The sequence below is a fragment of the Neomonachus schauinslandi genome, chromosome 4 (assembly GCF_002201575.2).
Source record: "Neomonachus schauinslandi chromosome 4, ASM220157v2, whole genome shotgun sequence".
In the NCBI taxonomy this organism is placed as follows: Eukaryota; Metazoa; Chordata; class Mammalia; order Carnivora; family Phocidae; genus Neomonachus; species Neomonachus schauinslandi.
The window spans coordinates 179905225-179907598 of record NC_058406.1 but is presented as its reverse complement, the minus strand read 5'-3'; the positions used below and the strand labels follow the sequence as shown (position 1 = coordinate 179907598).

Sequence of the window (2374 nt, the reverse complement as noted above, 5' to 3'; positions counted from 1 at the left end):
CCTTGAATAGACAGGCTTTCAGGGCCAACTTGAGATTTCATATTTTCATTTGTCACCTGCTTTCTCTTATAAATATGTCTTACAAGGTTAGCTATAATTTTAGCCACTTGCCTCATTTTAAGAATGTCCTTATGGTCTTTTTATAAAGATCAAGCTAATTAGGGCTAGATCAGTGATGTTATAGTGAGAAAATTATAGTGAGTCATTTTATCACCATGGTAGGTACATAAGATAAACCTTTTAAAACAACATTGTTTAAAATGTGAGGCAATAAATCCAATGTTATGGAACAAACATTTTAAGAATGTTTGTTATACAGCAAACATAGCCTAGTCTCAAGGTTGCAAGTCAAGAGTTCTGGTAACTGTAGTGTTGTAAATCTTTCCGTATTATAAGAAGATTCTTTGCTTATTTTAGCAAAGTTAATTAGAAAGAAACTCAGCTCTGTGATGGTAAGATACAGAAGAAATGCAGATTTAACTTAATTTTTATGCTAACAGGTATGCTTATATTTGCTAATATTTTCCTTCTTTATCTAGGAAGATATATTGGCTAGCTCAGGGATAATCTTCACAAAGTATCTGAGTCAACAGACTCTCAATTCTAAAAAGTTCTTTATTAACTGCTGAGTTTCATTTAGATTCTACTTCAGAGTTATCTTTTAGCCAAGAATGAAATAAGGAATAAGGGATTTCTGATGCAAAGTTTCCACAGGACAGAAAAACAGGAAAAAAATTCTGGAAGAGGGAGTTAGTTTCTGCCTGGGCTCCAGGAAGGAAGACTAGAGCATTCCTTGTGGCTGGAAAACCCAGGACTTTGCTTCAAGTGGACCTGGGCCTTCATTTAACATTACCTGTGTTGGCCAAGAAAGTAGCGTAAAAGTTGGCCCCAGGCTGAAGATACTCACGGGAGTTGAGACTTTTCTTGTGGAACAGACTTAAAACACAAACAGGAAATATTTTCAGGGGAAAACAAGCAAAGCCTAAAAGCTCTTGATGAGATGAGTTTATACCAAAAAATAAGCAAACATAATAGCAAGCAACTAGACGGAAAGTATTTGCTGTGTGGGAGAGTCTGTGGATGACACAGGCAACATGATTAGTTGCCTAGAGGCTGAGATAATAGGCAATCTGAAAATGAGTACAAAATAAGCATATTTAAATGATAAAAGACCTAAAATTAAAAATTAAAAAAACAACTAAAGACCTATGAATAAAGAATGGCCAAATTTGAAAAAGAATCTGTTCAGTGTTCTACAATGAAGAGCAATAAAAATATTGCCCTCAGAGAATGGAGAGATTAAACATAAAATTAATCTCAGCTGAAGAAGAATTAGTGAATGGTGAGACAGGCCTGAGAGTCCTTACCCAGACTGTCCCACATGGTGTGGAGATGGAAAAACCGGAAGAGAGATTAGAATACATAGATGGCAGATTCAAAAGGTCCTGCTCAACTCTCAGAGTTCCAGAGGGAATAGAGATGGGGCAAGGCCATATACAAAGGAGGAATGTCTGAGAATTTTCTGAAATTCATGAAAAATATGAATCTTTATATTCAAGAAACAATAAGTACAGCACCAAAACATAAAAATAAATTCACTCCTAGGTATATCATATTGAAAAGAAGACCAAAGGGAAGGGGGATTTTTAAGAGTTTATTTATTTATTTTTAGAGAGCTTTGCACAGTGGCAGTATCGTAGCCAATGAGGTTTATCCGAGGCACGATTATTGCTATTTATTTTTAGAGGAAGAAAGAGAAAGAGAGACAGAGTGCGAGCAAGATGAGGGGCAGAGGGAAAGGGAGAATCTCAAGCAGACTCCACACCCAGCATGGAGCCCAACACGAGGCTTGATCCCACAACCCTGAGATCATGACTTGAGCCAAAACCAAAATAGGATGCTCAAACAACTGAGCCACCCAGGCACCCCAGGAAGGGGGATTTTTAAAACAACGAAAGAGAAATAACAGATTTGCTGCAAAGAAGTATCAGTTCTGTTGATAGTGATTCCAGTGATGTCTGACAGTGCAGCTGAGGCCAGAAGACTATGTAATATCTTCAGTGTATCAAGGGAGTGTGCCAAGCTAGGATTTTATACTGAGCTAAATTATCACTCAAGGAAAAAGATGAAGGACATTTTCATAACCCTTTTCCCTCCAAAAAAAATAAGGAAAACCTTGGTTGAAGAAACTACTAAATCCTGGAATCTAGAAAAATGCAATTTAAACTCTGAGCATGGTATGAGCAAGAGAAAGCAAGCAAATCGATCAACACATGGGAAAACCCAAACAAGAACTAGCCTGTGAAATAATGCCCATGATAATGGTAATGAGTAATTTTAGATTTTAACCACACTGTGAAATGAAAGTGTTAAA

The 2374-nt window shown here is 36.8% G+C and overlaps 1 pseudogene; it reads left to right on the top strand.

Annotated features, from left to right (window-relative positions):
* The first annotated feature begins 1674 nt into the window (after nt 1-1674).
* LOC123324633 lies at nt 1675-1756 on the top strand (annotated as a pseudogene).
* The last annotated feature ends 618 nt before the right edge of the window (nt 1757-2374 follow it).